This window comes from Petaurus breviceps, unplaced genomic scaffold (genome assembly GCF_028583685.1).
Source record: "Petaurus breviceps papuanus isolate PSGF00001 unplaced genomic scaffold, PetGlider_PUasm1.0 189, whole genome shotgun sequence".
Classification (NCBI taxonomy): Eukaryota; Metazoa; Chordata; class Mammalia; order Diprotodontia; family Petauridae; genus Petaurus; species Petaurus breviceps.
Window position 1 is genome coordinate 28,590,996 of NW_027185809.1, and position 8,936 is coordinate 28,599,931.

Sequence of the window (8,936 nt, forward strand, 5' to 3'; positions counted from 1 at the left end):
GCTGGCAGGAATCAGCCAGTGCAGTACTCTGGGAGCCAAGCCCACAGGAGCTGAAGGTTTTAGCCCCAGGGTGAGCCTGACCAGCCACAGGCCAGAGGGACTCCAGATCACCCGCAGCTATGGAGGTTTCCAGAATTATCAACAATAGATGTGAAGGACAAAGTGAGAAGTCAGTGCAGTCTGGACTTTGGGACCCAGTAAGTGGGAATGTGTGGCTTTTGCCCCTGGGGCAAGAAGCCACTGAAACACCCGGCACAGCCAGCCAGCGCCATGTTGCAGCTTCAGCTCCTGGTCTGCAGAGTGTAGGGAGACCAAGTGACTAGTCTGAGGGGTAATCTCTCTTGCTTTAACCTGCTTGGATCTGGATTGCAGTCTAGGGTGGAGGTCCTGGGGTGTGTGACCAGCTTGCCAGAACGTGTGAAGGTTTCAGAGAGGGCACCTCCGGCAGCTGAGAAAACCCCAGCGTTTGGGACAAAAGCTCCCCTGTCTGGTGGCAGAGTCCTGCTGTTGCAAAAAGACCAAAAGTCAAGTAATTGAGGGGCAACATGACCAGGCAACGGAAGCAAAGCAAACAGAAGAATACAGCATTGGACTCCTATTTTGGGGACCAAAAGGATCAAAGCATGGAACAGGAGGAAGACAGTGAAGTCAGAACTCCTGCACCAAAAGCTTCAAAGGAAAATACGAGCTGGTTACAGGCCATAAAAGACCTTAAGAAGCAGATAAGAGAAGTAGAGGAAAAATTGGGGAGAGAAATGAGAACAATGCAAGAAAATTATGAAATGAGAGTCAACAGCCTGACTGAGGAAAATAACACCTTAAAAAAAAGACTAACTCAATTGGCAAAAGAGGCTCAAAAAGGTGATGAGGAGAGGAATGCCTTAAAAAGCCAAATTTGCCAGATGGAAAAAGAATCTCAAAAGCTCAATGAGGAGAATCATTCCCTCAGATTTAGAATGGAGTGAAGGGAAGCTAATGACTTGATGATAAATCAAGATGCTGTTAAAAACAGATCCAAACAAATGAAAGAATAGAAGGCAACATGAAATATCTCATCAGAAAAACCACTGACCTGGAAAATAGATCCAGGAGAGATAATTTAAAAATTATTGGACTACCTGAAGGCCGTGATCAAAGAAAAGAGCCTAGAAATCATCCTTCAAGAAATTCTCAAGGAAAACTTCCCCGATGTTTTAGAATCAGAAGGCAAAAAAGAGGTTGAAAGAATCCACCAATCACCTCCTGAAAAAGATCTCAAAAAAGAAAACTCCCAGGAATATTATAGCCAAGTTCCAGAATTCCCAGATCAAGGAGAGAGTATTACAAGCATCCAGGAAGAAACAATTTGAATATCGTGGAAACACAATCAGGATAACCCAGGATCTGGCAGCTTCTACACTGAGGGATCGAAGGGCCTGGAATGTGATATTCCAGAGGTCAAAGGAGCTGGGATTAAAACCAAGATTAAAACCAAACAACCAGCAAAACTGAGTGTCATGTTTCAGGGGAAAATATGGTCATTCAGTGGAATAGAGGACTTTCAAGCATTCTTGATGTCAACCAGAGTTGAATAGAAAATTTGACATTCAGATACAAGAAGCAAGAGAAGCATGAGAAGGTAAACAGGGAAAGAATTCATAAGGAACTTATCAAAGTTGAACTATTAACATTCCTACATGGAAAAACAATAATTGTAACTGATGAAACTTTTCTCAGTATGAAAATAGTTGAAGGGAATAGAAATATATATGTGTGTGTATGTATATATATATTTATAGTCTTTATCGGAGGGCATATACGCGTATGTGAATGTGTATATATATGTTTACAGGTATACATAGATAGAGGGCACAGAACCAATCTAATAGAAAGGGATGATACTTAAAAGGTGAAATTAAGAGGTGACAGAGAAATATAATGAGAGGAAATGGGGAGAGACCGAATGGGGCAAACTATCTCATATAGAAGAGGCAAGGGAAAATGGGTGCAATAGAGGGGAAAAACAGGAAGGCATAAGGGAATGGGTTAACCTTATACTCATTGAATTTGGCTCAGGGAGGGATTGACATACATACTAAATAGGGTATCTCACCCTACAGGAGAGTAGAGGGGAAAGGGATGAGAGGGGGGATGATAGATGGGGGCAAGGGAAGTTGGAAGCACACACTTTTGAAAAGGGACAGGACCAAAGTAGAGAATAGATCAAGTGGGAGATGGGATAGCAGGGAGAGAAATATAATCAGTCTTCTACAATTTATCCACTATGGTAATGTTTTGCATTAGCTACACATGTACAACCTATATTGAATTGCTTATCTTCCCAGTAAGGGTGGGTGACAAGGGAGGAAGGGAATGAATCTGGAATTCAAAGTTTTAAAACCAAATATTTAAAAATATATATATACTATTATTTTAAAAAAAACAGCAACAGGCAGAAAGATGGAACCAAGAATTCTTTCTCTAAAATTGCACATAAAGATTGTAACAATGCTTAAAAGAAGAAACTGATATTGTTTAGTTCTGAATGCTTTTACCACCAATTAAAAAATTTACCTCTACATTTTCCTTAGAGACCTAATAAGAAGTGCTACTTTTAAAGTGGGAAGTTAGTCAAGTTAATTTTCAGTTAAAGGCAATGGCAGGTTTTATTTATGTGGAAATAAAATAAAGTATGAATTAGAGTTCTCTGAACAGACTATATCACCTGTGTGTAGGTTTGATGTCAGGCAGTTAGGTGACACAGTGAAGAAAGCACAGGGCCAGAAGTCAGGAAAACACATCTTCCTGAGTTCAAATCTGGCCTCAAGACACTTCTTAGTTGTGTGACCCGGGCAAGTCACTAACTTTTTTGCCTCAGTTTCCTCATTTGTAAAATGAACTGGAAAAGGAAATGGCAAACCACTCCAGGATATTTGTCAAGAAAACCTCATAAATTATCTCATATAGAAGAGGCAAGGGAAAACTGTTACAATGGAGGGGAAGAACAGGAAGGCAAAAGGGAATGGGTCAACCTTACTCTCATTGAATTTGGCTTAGGGAGGGAATGACATACACACTAGATAGGGTATCTCACCCTACAGAAGAGTAGAGGGGAAGGGGATGAGAGAGGGAATGATGGAGGGAATGATGGAGGGGAGGGCAGGCTGGTAGGGAGGGAAGTTGGAAGCACCCACTTTTGAAAAGGGACAGGGTCAAAGTAGAGAATAGAACAAGTCGGGAGGGGATAGGATGGAGGGAAATATAGTAAGTCTTTCACAATATATCCACTATGGAAATGTTTTACATACCTACACACATACAACCTATATTGAATTGCTTATCTTCCCAGTAAGGGTGGGTGACAAGAGAGGAAGAGAAAGAATCTGGAATTCAAAGTTTTAAACTCAAATGTTTAAAATTATATATAATTATTATTATTATTATTATTATTATTATTATTGTTGTTATTTTACCTGCAACTGGGAAATAAGATATACAGGCACTGGAGCAGAGAGATCCATCTTGCCCGACTGGAAAGTCAGAGGAGGGATGGGGGAGGATATAGGAGAGAGCAGAGTGGGGAAGGGGGTATTCAATGGGATCACTGTTTTGGGGTGATGGATAGGGGAAAGATGGGTAGAAAATTTGTAACTCAAAATCTTGTGGAAATGAATGATATAAACTAAAAATAAACATAAAATTTAATTAATTGTAATCATGCAATTCCCACCGACACGCACAGTGAGTAAGAGCACCGGCTCCAGTGTTGAGAAGACCTGGAGATCGAATCCCAGGCTCAGACACTTAGCACCCACCCAGAAACACCTGGCTGTGTAACCTTGAGCAAGTTACTTAACCCCAATTGCTTAGGGGCGGCCAGGTGGCTCAGCAAGTAAGAGCACCGGCTCCAGTGTCGGGATGACCTGGATCAAATCCGGGCTCGGATACTCAGCACCACACCCAGAAATAACTGGCTGTGTAACCTTGAGCAAGTTACTTAACCCTGATTGCTTAAAAAAAAAAAAAGTCATTTCTTAATGAGGATTCATGAGCAAAAATCCATAGTCTTGAGACCATAATAGAAAATGTTATGTAGTGGCAAGGATTCTGGCTTACAATCAGGAAGAATTGAGTTTAAATACTGCCTTTAGATACTTATTTGCTGTTTGACTAAGTTACTTAACCCCTCGATGCCTCAGTTTCCTCATCTGTAAATTAGGGTTTGGACTCAATGACCTCTAAGGTCCCTTTCCAGCTCTAAATGTTTACAGGTATACATAAGGTATACAATGACCCCAAAAACATCTATGTAGAATAAATCACAAGAGTCTCAAAGTTGGAAGGACCTCAAAGGTCATCTAATCCAGGTGTCAAACATGAGGCCCTATGACCTGCAACACTCCCAAGCATAGCCCAAACCAGATTAAAATGTAATTGGGAAATATATAACAACATAAATAAAAATACAATAGAACATAGCTCATGTTAATTTGTGGTTTTCTAAGTCAATATGCTTCCTGCAGGACACCCTAGTTTCTATTTCAGTTTGACACCACTGATAATTTAACCCATCACCATCTCAAGAATACTATTTATAACACCCCGCTATCTACCAACACTTAGACCTGATAATTTTTTTTTACTTGTTTGTTTTCAAATCTATTTAAAGGCACTTAGGGATATTTACTTTCTCTTTCCCTTTTTAAATTTCATAGTGTTAGAGTTGTGATTTGAACGCTTATCACTAAGTAGGGGAGGGTTCTCCTTCCTGCCTTCTAGCTACTGTGGGGCAAAACCCCACCCCACCTCTGCTTATCCAGAGGCAGCCACTGACCCTGAGAGCAATAAAGGAAGAGGGGAAAGATCTCTGAAAGCAAGTTAGAGGGGAGGGACCACCCAAAGGCCAGGAAAAAAGACTCACTTCAGCATCAAGAACAGGAAACTAAGAAAATGTTTGTTGAGTTCACTTGTTCACTTCACTACCCCTCCCCCCACACACACACATACACAAATTGTTGTTGTTCATTTGTTTCAGTGTCAGACCCTCCATGACACCATTTGGGTTTTCTTGGCAAAGATACTGAAAAGGTTGGCCCTTTTCTTTTCCAGTTTATTTTACAGATGAGGAAACTGAGACAAACAGGGTTAAGCGAATTGCTCAGGGTCACACAACTAGTTAATGTCTGAGGTTGGATTTGAACTTGGGTCTTCCTGACTCCAGACCTGGTGCTCTATCCACTGTGCCACCTAGCTGCCCGATAGGCACACACACACACACACACACACACACAGGCAAAACCTAGCTCTACACCTCATTTCTCAATACCCTCTGCAGACCTTGATTTGATTTTGACCCTGCTTTCACTCTAGACACTACTTTCACTTTTGACCTTTCAGCTCTATTTCCCATATTCCATATTTTCAATCTGTTTATCATGCTATCTGGTCTATGCATACTCAAGCACTTCCAGGCTGTGTTATCCTCCCCAAACTGGGAAAACTTCACTAAGTGCCATGAGACCAGCTCAGCTAGAGTCCATGACAAGTCCCAATGCCAGCCCTGATCCCCACTAGGGAAATACCTTCATCTCTACCTCCTGGCTTCCTTCAACTCCCAGCTAAAGTCCCACCTTCTTCAAGGCTTTCCTGATCCCCCTTAATCCCAGTCCCTCCTCTCTGTTGCCTATCTCCAGTCTCTCCTGGCTATATCTTTGGCATAGCTGCTGCCATGCTGTCTCCCCCATTACCCTGTAAGATGCTTTGAAACCCCGACTTTGCCTTTACACAGTGCTCAGAATATATGTCATAGGTATAAATCACTTCACCTCTGTTTCCCCAACTTTAAAATGGGGATAATAATAAAACCTACTTGACCAGGTTGTTGTGAGCATCAAATGAGATAATATTTCTAAAGCATTTAGCACAATGCTCTGTAAATGTTAGCTATCACCCTTATTTTTCTTATCCTTTGACAAAATTTTGATAATTCTGTCTCCAAACCTCTCTCATATCCCCCTCCTCCTTTCCACTCACATCACAGATACTTATCTTATCACCTCTCACCTACACTATTGCAATAGCATCTTAACTGGTCTCTTTCCACTATTATCCATCCTCCACACAGTTGCCAAATTTATATTCCTAAAGCACAATTTGAATATGTTACCCTCTCTGTTCAAAAAGTTTTGAGACTGGGACATCTAGGTGGCACAGTGAATAGAGCACTGGCCCTGGACTCAGGAGGACCTGAGTTCAAATCCAGCCTTAGACACTTGACATGCTTACTAGCTGTGTGACCTTGGACAAGTCACTTAACCCCAACTGCCTTGCCTTCCCCCCTCCACAAAACAAACAAACAAAAAGCTTTGAGACTTCTCTACTACCTCTAGGATAAAACACAGACTCCTTTGTTTAGCACTAAATGTCCTTCACAGCCTGGATCCAGGCTACCTTTTCAAACATAATACAGACACTACAATCCAGTCAAATTGGACAATTTTCTATTCTTCAGGGACAAAATTCCCTCCCCCATGGTACCTGCATGCCTTTGCATAAAGTGTACCTCATGCCTGGAATATACTCCCTGCTCACCTCTGCCCCTCAGAATTTTTTACTTCCTTCAAAGCTCACTTCCAGTGCTACTTCCTTTACTGATCTCCCCAGCAAGCTATTCCTGCTTCCTTCACCAAAATTCTTACTCTTTGTGACCCCATTTGGGGTTTTCTTGGCAAAGATACTCAAGTGGTTTGCCATTTCCTTCTCCAGTTCATTTTACAGATGAGGAAACTGATGCAAACATTAAGTGACTTCCCAAGGCTAGTAAGAGTCTGAGATTTGAATTCATGAAGACAGCTAGGTGGAACAGTAGAGAAAGTGCCAGTCATGGAGTCAGAAGGACCTGAGTTCAAATATGGCCTCAGATATTTACTAGCTGTGTGACCCTGGAAAAGTCACTTAACCCTGTTTAACTCCTTAACTCCTGATGGGAGTTTTCTGACATGACTGAACAACAAACACCAAAATTCACTTTCATTTATTTATTTATTTTAGGATCATTTTCTTTGCTTTTCTTTCTTTTTTTTTTTTGCTTTTTGGAGGGCAATTGGGGTTAAGCGGCTTGCCCAAGGTCACACAGCTAATTGTGTGTGTGTGTGTGTGTGTGTGTGTGTGTGTGTGTGTGTGTATGTGAAGTATCTGAGGCCGGATTTGAACTCAGGTCCTCCTGACTCCAGGGCCAGTGCTCTGTTCACTGAGCCACCTAGCCACCCCTATTTATTTATTTTTTATAGATTTTTTTTATTTACTTTGTGTGTGTACATATTGGTTCTCTGCCAAAATAATGTAAACTCCTTGAGGGCAGGGACTGTTTTATTTATATCTTTGTATCACCAGTGCTTATATAATGCCTGACACAAATCTTGTACATGCATGATAAATTTGTGATAAATTGATTGATTGGTGCCATGAAAAGCTTAATAAATGTTTGATAAATTGATTGGTGCCATGAAAACTTGAGGTTAGGTAAAATCACACCACCATGGGAAGCTGGTATCATAAGAATACAACTATCCACCAGGGAGCTGGAGCCTCCCAGAAGGACTAGAAACACAGAGGAGTCAAATAACAGCCAGATTGGCTGGGTCTCAGATAATTTGTCTTAAACATTATGAGAGTGGGGTTGAGGACTTTTTGGTGGAATTTGGTTAAAGTGCTTTAGTTGTTTACAAAACAACAGAAGTTAGGGTGCAGCTGCAGGTGGGTTTATTTTGTTTTGTTTGTATTTTTTTTTTAAAGGAATGATACCGATCAGCCTAATAGCTAAACCACCTAGGCCTTGCTTATCAAACTGTTCCAGGAGCCACAAGGGGTCACTGTGAACCTTACCAGTGGTCCACAATGGGGCTTCCCTTCCCATCACCTTACAGAGCCTGAAACTAACATCCCTCTAAACGAAGAATCAACCATTTCTTTAAACCTTGGCAAGAGCATTACCTGAACTCACACTGCCTGGTGTCAGGAATCGATGGGTCCCCTACCTTGTACTTGCACTAATAAGTTTTCTATGAATACTTTTTGAAGTGACTTGTCATGTGACACTGTGCCTTTGCAGACTCACCAGAATGATCATTAAGACTAATTACCTGTAAGCAATTTTAAGACCTAGGCTAAATCTTTGTGTATCCTACCCCCACTCCAAGACATTTTTATATGGGTGAATCTAGCTAAGGGGAAGCTTTATACAGCCTTAACCAATGGAACAGAGGGTATGGACATTAAGAAAAATAGCTAGTGGAATCATTGAAGGAGGAAATAAAACAGCCTGAGGGGTGAAAGTGGAAAAAGGGAGTGGAAATTTAAGGGGGAAGAGAAGGCCGAGTTATCTGGTGGCTAACCTCCATCTCACCAACGCAAGATAGGTGGGTGATGATGAAAGGAGACAGAGAGATTAAATTGCTCATTTTTTTATAAGTACCTCTAGCTTTTTGTTGTTTGGGTTTGTTTGGTTTTTTTAGCACTACCTAGGGGCATTTCCCAACTCTCCCCACCCATACCCAAACCCACACACACCTCTCTTTCTTTCCAACCCTGGAAGTTGAGTCATTTCAAAGGTGGTTCTTAAACTAACAATAAGATGAACTTCCCAAAGTTTGGGGCAATGCTCTGATTTGTAAAATCCTAGAGACTGTTCTGAAAAGTGCCAAAATAGCAGGAGTTAACAGTCAAGTCATAAGACAAACAAGAGTAAGCAGTGATTTAAATCAGCCAATTCATCCTACATAGTCCTGAGCAGTTCTGTTACTTTCCTATGGGCATCTCCATTTCTGTTTCATATCTTGGGATCTGTTTATTTGTGAACTGTTCGCCTTCCTCTGGGAAGCTTCAGTAGCAATCCTCAGAGAAAAGCAGAGTGAGAGAGAGAGAGAGAGAGAGAGAGAGAGAGAGAGAGAGAGAGAGAG

At 41.3% G+C, this 8,936-nt stretch overlaps 1 protein-coding gene across 2 annotated transcripts in view; it reads right to left on the reverse strand.

Annotated features, from left to right (window-relative positions):
* The window catches only part of DPF3 (double PHD fingers 3), a 429,392-nt gene that overhangs the window by 226,662 nt on the left and 193,794 nt on the right, over positions 1-8,936 (reverse strand). The gene's annotated exons all lie outside the window — the stretch shown is intronic.